The sequence below is a fragment of the Microcebus murinus genome, chromosome 12 (assembly GCF_040939455.1).
Source record: "Microcebus murinus isolate Inina chromosome 12, M.murinus_Inina_mat1.0, whole genome shotgun sequence".
In the NCBI taxonomy this organism is placed as follows: domain Eukaryota; kingdom Metazoa; phylum Chordata; class Mammalia; order Primates; family Cheirogaleidae; genus Microcebus; species Microcebus murinus.
Window position 1 is genome coordinate 42446966 of NC_134115.1, and position 12757 is coordinate 42459722.

The following is a 12757-nucleotide window of genomic DNA, read 5'->3' on the forward strand; positions in this document are numbered from 1 at the left end:
ATCCAAAGAAAATCTGGATTCCCAATTTCTTTCTACATTATGCTGCTAATAATTCAACACAGTGTGGTTTAAAAAAAAAACAGCTAGACTGTGTGGAGTGATCCAGCTGCCTCAGCCTTCCAAGTAGCTGGGACTACAGACACATACCACCATGCCCAGTTAATTTTTTTGGTTTTTGGAGAGAGAGGGTCTCGCTATGTTGCCCAGGCTGGTTTCAAATTCCTGGCCTCCAGTGATCCTCCCTCTCAGCCTCCTGGAATGCTGAGATTACAGGAGTGAGCTACCATGCTTGGTCCAGCTCCCATTTTTAATTCTCACTTCTAAGCCCAGACTCTTTTCATTACATGTCCCTTTAAGAAAGTCGTCTAAGCTTTTTTAAAAGGAGAAAGAAGACAATCTCACTTGAATGAACTATGGACAGGAGAGGCTGACGACACAGGGATAGAAATGATAAATGAGAAGACTATAAATAGACCATTAATATTGATGATGACTAATATTTATGTATTACTTATTATATGTCAGGCATTCTTCTACTACATGCTTTACCCACTTGTCTCATTTAATCACTCAGTAATTCAACCAATAATTATTGGACACGTATAATAAATGACTTGCATGTTCTAGATATTTGGAATAGTATCAATTAACAAACACACATTCCTGCTCTCATAGAGCTTTTAGTATCACAGGGGAAATTGACAAAACCCAGTAAACATTAAGAAATATGTAAATTATATATTATGTGAGAGGATAACTAATGCAATGGAAAAAAATTAGATCAGGGTTAAGGGGATTGGGAGGGCCAAGGTAGTCAGAGTAAGCCTCACTGAGATGACACCAAACAAGATGAGGGGGTGAGAGCATTACTCATATGGATATTTGGAAGAAAAGTGTTCTAGGCAAAGAGAACAGCCAGTGCCAAGTTCCTGAGGCTGGAGTGTCCCTGGTGTGTTTAAAGAACAGCAAAGAGACACCTGGGACGACCAGTGCAGTGAGTAGGAGAGAGGAGATAGGACAAAGAGGTAAAGGAGACCAGATGATGGAAACCCTTGTCCTTTTAACAGCTGGCTAGAGTGCAGTGCTAAAGAACTTTAAGTTGAAGAAAAAGTTGGACTCCAGAAAAAATTTTAAAAGTCCTTTTCTTCCAGTACCAACTTCCACCCTCCCCGTTACTCTGTACAGGCAGGTGCAAATGGATCAGCACAGACCACTTATTACTATTTGCATACCAAATTGAGACAGAGTCTTGCTTTGTTGCCCAGGCTAGAGTAAGTGCCGTGGCATCAGCCTAGCTCACAGCAACCTCAAACTCCTGGGTTCAAGTGATCCTACTGCCTCAGCCTCCCAAGTAGCTGGGACTACAGGCATGCGCCACCATGCCCAGCTAATTTTTTTATATTAGTTGGCCAATTAATTAATAATATATTAATATGTTATATTAATATATTAGTTGGCCAATTAATTTCTTTCTATTTATAGTAGAGACAGGGTCTCGCTCTTGCTCAGGCTGGCTTCGAACTCCTGACCTTGAACAATCCTCCCACCTCAGCCTCCCAGAGTGCTAGGATTACCGTCGTGAGCCACCATGCCCAGCCAAAGGTAAGAGATTTATTTTCTCCTTTGGGTTTAATTTGAAATTTTAAAATAGCATACTCAGGTAGCATAATAGAAGAAAAAGCTTACTAAGAAAAGACAAAAGCCTTTCATAGCACTCCAAGTGTTGCTAATGTAAATGTTAGCAATGGGGATCAGGGGAACAGATTTGGCAGTTATTACAAAAGAAAACCCAGGTAGAGTTGAAATAACTACCCAACTATTTGAGGTGGTTAATAGAAGGGGTAGGATCGAGAATGACAGAACACAGATGAAATGGTGTGAAATTATAAATTTTGCTATAACATGCACAATTTTTCTATAGTATTATCATGGAGCAGTGCTTCTCAAAGTGTGGTAGGCAGATTGTAATTGATCTTTGAACTATATGTTATCCAATCTGTACACAAAATGAAAGTGCTTAGAAACTTTCATTGTAAGTCTATAGTAATTTTATGTCTATTGAATTTAATAATAAAAAAATTGAACTCGTATTTTCCCTTCAAATTTCTTAGTTTAGTCATTCTCTTTTATAGTATTTTACAAAATATGGATCTGTCAAAGATTAAAAATTTCAAAAACTGGTCCTTTATCACAGATAGTTTGGAAAACACTACCAGATATTTAGCTTGCACCTCAAATCTAAGATTTACTCTTTGCAAATACACATTCAAAAATGAGCACAAATTTGAATATGGACTGGATATTAGAGATTATTTATTGTTAATTTTCTTAGGAGAATGGTATGTGGGAGCTATATTCTGATATATTCAGGGGCAAATTATCATGATGTCTGCAACTTATTGAATGGTACAAGTAAAAGAAAAAGATACACAGCAGGCAACCCATACACATACAGCTAAAGCAAATATGGCTAAATGTTAACAGTGGCTGAATTTAAGGAGTGGGTATATGTATAATGATTCTACACTTAACAACTTTTCAAAATATAATGTGGAAAAAAATGTTTAAGTGACTAGCACATAGTAAGTGCAAAGTCCTCCATACCCCAAAGTCACCAGGTCAGTATCTTCTGGGATGACTTCCGGATCCTCACCTTCCTCAAAGCATTTCAGTTTATCAAGGCTAAAAACAAAAAGGGAAACCAATACTTTAAGGTCGGCCAAGCATCTTGCCCCTAGCAAGTCAGGGTTGTGTCCTCAATACATCACGGAATAATTACGTCAGATAAAATCCAGCAGGAGACCCAGAGGAGAGACCAGAACTCAAGGTAATGATTCCCATGCCGGTATTTTATAACGAAAACGACATACAGCGCAGGACTGCAGCCAGTACCGTTAAATACTCTCCTCCCTGTAACTGCCTAGGGAATCAAGGCCTCGCGGGCCCTGATGGGACTTGTAGTCGCGGGCGGCGCTGAGCCCGCAGGCAGCGGGGCTGCGCACACTACATTTCCCGGCAGGCCCCGCGCGGCTCGCTTCCAGGCGCCGCGCCAGGAGGCTCTGAGCGCATCCCCCGGGTCAACGTTCCTAGTGCCGGGATCGTTGGCTAACGGTTGCGGGGAACAGTTGCGGCTCTAGTCCACCGCAGCCGGTTGGGCTGGGTTCCCAGCTCTGGCACATTCCTGGCCAGATTGGAAATACGTAATTTCCAATTTCGTATCAACATCCCCCAGGCGGCCTCACCACGCCCTGACGTTGGCTCCTTGCTTCTCTTCAGCGCGAGGATGCGGGACTTTTGTTTGACCCCGGAGTTAGGAGGTTGCGCTGCTACCTCACTACCCGGAGCCTGAGAGACAGTCGGGCCGAGGGCCCGCACCAGGGACAAGACCAGCCCTCCAGATCCGGCCCTTTCAGAGCCATCCAGAGGACCCAAGTTCGGGTGCATGTATATACACATGCCTTGCTGTATGCGTGGGGTTTCAGAGCGTCCACTCTGCATCACACCCTGGACATTATTAACCTAATGTGTATTTTTAAAAGTCACATCAACCTCTCCAGGTGGGCATTATCATCCTCATGTTGCTGTTGCAGAAAGAGTTAACTTCTAGGAAATAGAAACAGGATTGGATCTGATCTCAGTTGGTCTAGGTTCAGATGGAGCACTCTCCATCTCCCAGAGGCCCCAGGGGACATGGCAGGACGTACAGAAGAGAAGCAGCTTGGCTATTTTATGTATTAGGACGTAATCATATGGCATATGATTCACCCATCTGAAGTGTTCATTCATTGGTTTTTAGTACGTTCACTGAGTTGGGTAACCATCACCACAATATATTTGAGAGCGTTTTCCCCCCCTCCAGAAACGAAGTCTGGGCGGGACTTGGTGACTCACTCCTGTAATCCTAGCCCTTTGGGAGGCCAAGGCAGATCCAGGCTGCAATAAGCCATGTCTGCACTACTGCAACCAATCACTCAGGGTTGGTGGCTATATTTATGGTAACTCTACCTTGAACCATTGAGGAACTGGCAGAGGGTCTTCCAAAGGGGCTGCTCCATTTTACACTTCTACTCTTTGGAGTTCTGATTTCTCCACATCCTTGCCAACACTTGTTATTACCTGAACTTTTTATTATAATAATCTTAGTGTTTTAAGGATCTCTTATAACAAAAAAGAAATTAAGATAGGCAGAAAAGGTTGTAAAATATTGGAATATTTTAAATGTTTATCTTAAGAGTTTAACACCTTTAATTGCAGAAATGCTATGCAATAAAACTATGCTATTCAGAAGTTTAAAAACAAATCTTAGGCCGGGAGTGGTGGCTCAAGCCTGTAATCCTAGCACTTTGGGAGGCCGAGGCGGGCGGATTGCTCGAGGTCGGGAGTTCAAAACCAGCCTGAGCGAGACCCCCGTCTCTACTAAAAATAGAAAGAAATTAATTGACCAACTAAAAATATATATACAAAAAATTAGCCGGGCATGGTGGTGCATGCCTGTAGTCCCAGCTACTTGGGAGGCTGAGGCAGGAGGATCGCTTGAGCCCAGGAGATTGAGGTTGCTGTGAGCTAGACTGACGCCACGACACTCACTCTAGCCAGGGCAACAAAAGTGAGACTCTGTCTCAAAAAAAAAAAACAAAAAAAAACAAACAAACAAATCTTAATGTGAAATAGTATATCATAGTGAGTTTGATTTGCATTTCCCTGTTGATAATTGGCCATGTTTTTATATGTTTATTGATGATATGCAGATTTCTTTAGAAAAATGTCTGTTCAAGTCCTTTACCCATTTTTAAATAAGGTTATTTGTCTTTTTATAGGAACCCTGGTTTTTATCAGTACAAGATTGTAGAAGACATCTGTGGTTTTTGTCTGCCTAGCAGTCTGTTAGATCTGACCTTCCTTATTTTTTTGGTCCTCCTGGAGTTGCCAATCATAGAACCGTTCCCACTCTGGCCACAGTGATTGGTCCAAGGATGAGCAAGTGACTCAATTAGAATCAATCAGAATCCTCCTGTGGGATTTGATCTATCAGCTAAGAAGTGTTTTATCAGTTCTGAAGACCTAAGGATGTGTCCTAGACACAGACAGTGCCTGCCAGTGGAAAAGTTAGAAGGTATAGAGGCAAGAGTTTGAGTAAGCAAAGGCAAAAATGGGAGAAAAACAGAAGCCAAGTGACTTGAAGCTATTGGAGCTGAGGCCATCTCCTCTCCCATACTTTGCCAGTATATAAGGGAGGCAAAAGTTTACCTCTACCCTCATAAGGGTTTTCAGCTGGGCCTGAAAATTAAATTGACATTAGGCAGATGATCAGGAGAAAAGCACACAAATTTATGCAATACAACTTTTATGTGGCATAAGATCCTTTATCAGGAAAGGAGGACCCAAAGATGCAGTTTGAATTGAGTACTTATATGCTGAATTGGATGAAGAATAGTAATTATGAAAATGTGACAAGGGGCTTGGGATAAGGTAGTTAATTAGATAGAGAAGTGATAGGGTAGTTAGTTGGAAAGATAATGAGTTTAATAAGGTTTTTGGTACATGTTTAACCTCGGCCTCAGCTTTCTCTCCTTGATGGTAAAAATGATACTTCTGAAAAAGGGAAGATATCTTTCACATGGGAATTTCATCTCCTGCTGTTAAGCAACAGAAGGAAGATCAGAGTGATCTTGCAGCTGCTGTTTTTCAAGTGCTTTTCACTCAAAATAGTCAATATGCCAAAATGACATATCTTGGGGTGGCCTGTTCTGAACTGCTTCCTTAGTAATTTTTTTAAATCATAAGCTAGTTTGAGTTGGTTTTCTTATAACCTAAAGACCAATAGTCTTTGCAGATCCTGAAAGATTTGATCTAAATTTCTCGGCAGGGGGAGCTCTCATTTCAGAGGATGCAGTCATGCTTCAGCTAGAAGAAAAATAGGTTCTAGCATAGATCTACAGATTTGGTAACATTGGCTTCAGGAGTGGAGACCAGAGAGGTTCCTGAGCAGCAGCGGGGAAGGGCAGGATCAGCATGAGCATAACAGGGAAGGTGGCTCACTGTCACTGAGATGTAGGCTTGGGGAGCAGCAGCTGGCGAGGCGTGGATTGCAGGGATCAGAGGGAAAGAAGGGTTAGTGGTGAGCACCAGCAGCAGTCACAGCGACGTGGCAGGCAATTGTGTCTTATTGGTGGCTGCCCCTTCTTGGGAGAATACCATGGCAATGGCACCTTCTGGCTCTGGGAAATTTTGTAAAAGATGGGTATGTTGCTAGGCCTGGCGCTAGGACCAGACAATAGCAGGAAAGAGGTGAAAAGATTCCAGGGTCCTAGGATGAGGACAGCCCCTATAATTCTGGGTGAGCTTTGTATGATTCTTTGGGGAAGGAGGAAATCTAGGGTTTCCTAATTGTGGGTATTGGAACCAACCCCTGGGTTGGGCAGTGACGTGGGATTTAGAGTCAGGAATTCTGAGTAGTGGCTCAAAGCAAGAAGATTATGGAGTATTATCTCTGTTGATTTCCCAACTCTGCTGACTGAAGCAAAGACTAAGAATTGGGGAATGGGAACGGGGACACCTGAGCTGTTGAAGTTGGCCTCTGAGCCTTAGTTTCCTTACCTAAGATGCTTACATGGGCTTAGCAGGTGATGAAATTGAGAAATGCTTGCAGAGGGGAGTTGTGGCAACTGGGGAGAATCAGCTTCGGTGTGCAGGGGGCAACTGTGATGGTGCCATGTGAGAATGCAGGTGTGGTAAACCAGAGCTTTCAGAAGTTCCAATGAAGCCAGATAGCTAGGTTTTTCGGTTTTTTGTTTTTTGTTTTGTTTAATTTATTTGAGACAGAATCTTGCTCTGTCGCCCTGGGTAGAGTGCATTGGCCTCATCTTAGCTCACTGCAATGTCAAACTCTTGGGCTCAAGTGATATTCTTGCTTCAGCCTCCAGAGTAGCTGGGACTACAGGTGTGCACCATGATAGTCAGCTAATTTTTCTATTTTTAGTAGATACAGGGTCTCACTTTTGCTCAGTCTGGTGTCAAACTCCTGAGCTCAAGTAATCCTCCCACCTCGGCCTCCCCAAGTGCTAGGATTACAGGTGTGAGCCACCATGCCCAGCCACTAGGTTTTTTTATTTTTTTTATTTTTTTTATTTTTTAGAGAAAGGGTTTCATTCTGTCAGCCAGGCCAGAGAGCAGTGGCATGATTATAGGACACTATAACCTCCAATTCCTGAGCTCAGACAATTTTCCCACCTCAGCTTACTAAGTAGCTAGGACTATAGACACCTGCCACGATGCCAGGCTAATTTTTAATGTTTTTTGTAGAGATGAAGTCTTGCTATGTCGTGCAGGCTAGTCTTGAACTCCTAGCCTCAAGTAGTCCTTCTGCCTCTGCTTTCCAAAGCATTGATATTACAGGAATGGGCCACCATGCCTAGTCTAGTTTTTTTTAGGTGTGAAATCTCCTGATCGTAACGTGTTGGCAATTAATTTAAATAAAATTTAAAAACAGTATTCACACTCTCAGAAGCTGAGGCAGGCAGATCGCTCAAGGTCAGCAGTTTGAAACCAGACTGAGCAAGAGCGAGACCCCATCTCCTCTAAAAATAGAAAGAAATTAATTGGTCAATTAAAAGTATATAGAAAAAATTAGCCGGGCATGGTGCTGCATGCTTGTAATCCCAGCTACTCAGAAGGCTGAGGCAGGAGGATTGCTTGAGCCCAGGAGTTTGAGGTTGCTGTGAGCTAGGCTGACGCCACGGCACTCTAGCCCGGGCAGCAGGGTAAGACTCTGTCTCAAAAAAAAGAAAAAACAATATTCAGAGTCAGACATGCTGGCTCATACCTGTAATTCTAGCACTCTGGGAGGTTGAGGTGAGAGGATTACTTGAGGTCAGGAGTTCGAGACCAGCCTGATAAAGAGCAAGACCCCGCCTTTACTAAAAATAGAAAAAATTAGCCAGGCATGGTGGAACATGCCTGTAGTCCCTGCTGCTCAGGAGGCTGAGACAGGAGGATCTCTTGAACCCAGGAGTTTGAGGTTGCTGTGAGCTAGGCTGACACCATGGCACTCTAGACTGGACAACAGAGCTAGACTCTCTCTCTCAAAAAAAAAAAAAAAAAACCCAAAATAAAACAAAACAGAAAAGCAGTATTCAGTATTCAGGGCAACATAGCACTTTCCATATCTAAAAATAACAATAACAATAATGATAATAATGATAAACAGTATTCAGGCCAAACATAATGCACACAGGCATCTGTCCTATGGCCCACTGGTTTGTGATCTCTGATTTGTATTAGAATTTCTGACCTATTATATCTCTAAAATCCATCCAGCTCACAGTATGTAATTCCACATGTGAAATTCTTTCAGTTTGTTTTCCAGAGTATTCTGAGATGGCCCCAAGGCTTTCTTTCTCATAATTAGACTATAGATACCTGGGGACCTCACTGGGATTGAAATCATGTCTGTATCCCACCCATTTCAATGTTGGCTGTCCAAGTTGTATTTCCTTCTAGTTCTCCCTGATGTCTAAATATTTCCTGTGGATAAATTACTTTATTATCTCCTCTGGCTTCAGGTGTTTTTTTCCCCTGAGTGTGGAATTGGTCTAGAATTTAAAAAATAATTTTGAATAAGCAATAGCCTCACATGGTGCATAATCTAAAAGATACAAATAGTATACAGTAAAAGATAAAACATCATTCACTCCTACTCCCTTTTTCCCCAGCCATGTAGAGCCCCTTCCTGGAGGCAACCATACTCATATTAGCAGGTTTTTGTTTTGTATTCCAGATAATACATATATATACACAGACACACACATATATGTTTTTCACAAAGTGGCGGCATATAATATACACTTTTCTATATTCTTTACCTCATGTCTTCCAGTTTAGGGTATATCTTAGACATTCTTTTATATTAATATATAGAGACTATCAGAAATTCTTCTACGGTATAGATCTCTCAACCTTCTTTAACTAGTTCTGTTACTGAAAGTTTGGCACTTGTCCCTGAGGCCACATCAGAAGAATGAGGACAAGTTGTTTGAGGAAAAGGAAAGAGAAATTTGCTGGCAAATGAGGAGAATTGGAGACTCTCATCTTAAAGTACCATCATCCTATCTATAAGCAGAAAGACAGAGCTTATAAAGGGAGCTTTTAGCTGTGGGATATTGCTGTTTAACTGTAGCATGTCTGGTAAAGATAAGCTCTGCCTGGACAATTCCACTGACATCTCCTGTGGTACAAAGAACAAAGAACACTGGCCTGCCTCTCTGATTACTGGCCTCAGGCAGGGATGTAGGTTTTAGAAGTCCAATGCGCTATCCATTGCGAGACAGAGGGATGTAGGTTTTAATGCCCCAAAAGAGTGGGGGTGATTAAAGAGACAGCTTATAAAAGATTTTACAGCTATTTTTTTTTTTTTTTTGAGCCAGAGTCTCACTCTGCCTGGGCTAGAGTGCTGTGGTGTCAGCCTAGCTCACAGCAACCTCAAACTCCTGGGCTCAAGGGATCCTTCTGCCTCAGCCTCCCGAGTAGCTGGTGTAAGGTTTTTGGATTGTCAGTGCCAGAGAAAGAGAGATGAACAGAGTGGAAAAAGGGCAAGCAACGAGTCTTTATTTGAGCGCTCCCGAGCGAGATTCACGGGTCCCGAGAGAGGGGGCCAGAGAAGTCACACCCATTTGAAAGGGGTGAGGGCTTTTATACCGTCTGAGGCAGGCTGGAGACTTTTGGTGGGAAGAGCTGGGAATTTGCCACTGTGGCCTTTGTCTGTTCTTGAGAAATTGGATGGGCTGGCGGTATTTGCAGATTCCAGGAGGAGGGGCTATCGGTATCTGCAAACTTGAGGAACAGAAACGTTCTTATCCGGGTGAATGTCCAGGTGTGGTTGTTCTCAGTGGGGCCTGGCAGTTGTTTTTGGCGGGTCTTGTGGGCTTCTCCTTTTTTCTTTAGGGAGTGGAGTGGGTGCCCACCATCCGCCTTATAGCAGGACTACAGGCATGTGCCACTATGCCTGGCTAATTTTTTCTATATATTTTTAGTTCGCCAATTAATTTCTTTCTATTTTTAGTAGAGTTGGGTCTCTCTCTTGCTCAGGCTGGTCTCAAACTCCTGAGCTCAAAGGATCCTCCCACCTCATTCTTCCAGAGTGCTAGAATTACAAGCGTGAGCCACTGCGCCCAGCCCATTTTACCCTTTTTTCACGCCATTCCCTCTGTTACAGTTCTCTGTTGAAACACATTTAGTTTATTGGTAGTCTTTTGCTACTGCAAATAATGCAGCAATGAAAAATCTTATAGGAAGTCATCTTTCTCATTTATATCTGTGCCCTGACCTTAATTAAAATTTTTTATTTAAAAATTATTCTGCAGCTTTTTTTTTTCCAGATAGGGTCCCAGTCTGTCACTCAAGTTGGAGTGCAGTGGTGTGATCGTAGCTCACTTGTAACCTTGACCTCTTGGGCTCAAGAGATCCTCCTGTCTCAGCCTCTGAGTAGCTAGGATTGGAGAGACAGCTGAAGAGCTCTTAGTCCTGAAGGCAATTGGTAGAATAATAACAGCCGTTCAGTAAGGAATAAGATTTATAACATTCCAAGGCCTGACATTAATTATAAGGATTTCTAACAACTCAGAAGAAAGAGTGTCCTCTTTAATTCTAAGCAGTGCTCCTTTTAAAGACTAAATAACTGTTAATAGATATATATTTGCATAATGACTTTCTTTTTATTCTCTAAATTGCCTCCAACTAATTGCCTTAGCATATCTCTACTGTTTCTTGTTCTCCCACTACCACCTTCCCAGCTCCATTGGTATGTAAAAATTAGGTAATTAGCTTTTTCCAAGAATAGTGCCAAATTTATTGGAAAGTATTTTAAATCTTGAATTAGCAAAGAGAATAAGAAAGTCTACTGGTAGAAAATATAGACTCAGAGAAAAAAAATCTGAAAACATCCTGACCTGTTTTGTTATAGGGATTGTGACATGAAGGGGGAATTTGGGTGAAGTTACAGTGTTTTGGAGAGAGGCTTGGACCAAGACATTGTCTGACCCCTATGACAGGAGGCTGGCATTATCCTAAGATTCTGCCAATTAACCATTTTTTTTTATTTGCTTAAGTTATCCTGTCCCTCTAGTGAGATACAAATACGAAAGCAAGGGGAATAGATTCTGGAAATGAATATATAAAATTGAAACTGCCATTCATAAAATTAATAAAGGTCCACAAGGTGGAAATTGTGGTAGGGGACTGAACTCTGCAAAGGTATAGTCATAGTTAAAATATATATACAACCAGCCATTGTTCCAATTAATATATGTATGTGACCAGTTTGCTTTCCTATAATTACTACTTGAGAGTAACATAGCTGATGGTCATAAAGATTCTTAACTTTTTTTTTTTGAGACAGAGTCTTGCTCTGTCACCCTGGCTAGAGTGCAGTGGCATCATCATAGCTCACTGCAACCTCAAACTCCTGAGCTCAGGCAATCCTCCTGGTTCAGTGTTCAGGATAGCAGGGACCACAAGCATGCATCACCACAGTTAGCTAATTTTTAAAAATGTTTTCGGCCAGGGGTGGTGGCTCATGCCTGTAATCCTAGCACTCTGGGAGGCCAAGGTAGGTGAACCATTTGTGCTCAGGAGTTGGAGACCAGCCTGAGCAAGAGCAAGACCCTGTCTCTATGGAAAATATAGAAAAAAATTAGCTGGACAACTAAAAATATATATATAAAAAATTAGCTGGGCATGGTGGCACATGCTTGTAATCCCAGCTATTTGGGAAGCTGAGGCAGTAGGATTGCTTGAGCCCAGGAGTTTGAGGTTCCTGTGAGCTAGGCTGACGCAATGGCACTCTATCCCAGGCAACAGAGTGAGACTGTCTCAATAAAAAAACAAAATGTTTTCATAGAGATTGGGTATTGCTATGTTTCCCAAGCTGGTTTTGAACTCCTGGCCTCAAGGGATCCTCCTGCTTTGCCCTCCCAAAGTGCTAGGATTACAGGCATGAGCCACCACCTCTGGCCAAAGAGTGAATAAGAGTAGCTATATTTATATCAGATAAAACAGGCTTTAAGTCAAAACAGTTATTAAAAGTCATTATATAATGACAGAGAGATCAATTCAGCAAAAGAATACAATTCTAAATATATATGCTTTCAACACGAGAGCACCATCAATGATTAAGGCAAGATGCAAAAAGTGAGTGCAGCATGACTGCAGTTCTGTAAACAATTACTACGAACAGTTTCTATGTATGTGTATACAGTCATGTGGCACATAATGATGTTTCCCTAAAGAATGAGCTGCATATAAGATGGTGGTCCCATAAGACTATAATACCAAATTTTTACTGTACCTTTTTTATGCTTAGATACACAAATAGTTACCATTGTGTTATTTATTTATTTATCTGTTTGGTTTTTTGTTTGTTTGTTTGTTTGTTTGCATAGCCAGCTGGATTCGAATCTACCAATAATCAACACAGTGAACAATCTGCAGAATGAGAGAAAATATTTGCAAAGTATGCATCCAACAGGGGACTAATATCCAGAATGTACAAGGAACTCAAATGAAACAACCACCACCAACCCCACCCCCAAAATAATCCCATTAAAAAGTTGTTAGAGCTGGTTTCCTTCGGCCCCAGGAACAGGGAGGCAGAATCGCTGAGGCTGCAAAGCACAAAGGAGTTTATTGGCTAGCTCGAGCTAGGGTCCAGGTCCCAGAGCGCCAACGCAGTGGCCTACATAGGAACCAGGACCCCACCCTGGGG

At 42.0% G+C, this 12757-nt stretch overlaps 1 pseudogene; it reads right to left on the reverse strand.

The window, feature by feature from the left end:
• Positions 1 to 2841, reverse strand: part of LOC105874109 (MAP/microtubule affinity-regulating kinase 3-like) — a 38906-nt pseudogene extending 36065 nt beyond the window's left edge.
• Between the last annotated feature and the right edge of the window lie 9916 nt (positions 2842 to 12757).